Consider the following 560-nt stretch of genomic DNA (forward strand, 5'->3'; position numbering starts at 1 on the left):
TAGGGGTGGGTTGGGGGTGGTAGGGTGGGGTTGATAATGGAAGGTTGGAAGAGAGTTTTCGAAAATGTTTTCCTTATGTTTTGAAGGTATGTCGTTTTCCTTAAATTTGAGGAAAATTAGTTGATTTGGGAAACATTTTCCAAAACATTTTACCCAACCAAACATGAGAAAATTGGAAAAAAAATTTCGAAAAATGTTTTACTACATGTCAAACACATCCTTAGTGTCTAATTTGAATTTGGAGCACAAGATATGAAATTTGGTAATACTTTTATATTATGTTAGACCCACAAAATTGTTGGAGTATATTTGATATTGTGGTCGTTGAGTTTCTCTTTTACTAGCCTATGGTATGACTAGTATGAAGTACCAAATTATATGTATGCTTGTCCAAATGATTAAGTTCTTGTCACGACCCAAAACCGAGCCGCGACTGGCACCCACATTTACCCTCCTATGTGAGCGAACCAACCAATCTAAACCTTAACATTTCAATTTAATATCAACATAAAGCAATGCGGAAGACTTAAACTCATTAATAAAAGACAATTCAATAACTT

This window comes from Solanum pennellii, chromosome 5, assembly GCF_001406875.1.
Source record: "Solanum pennellii chromosome 5, SPENNV200".
NCBI classification, from domain to species: Eukaryota; Viridiplantae; Streptophyta; class Magnoliopsida; order Solanales; family Solanaceae; genus Solanum; species Solanum pennellii.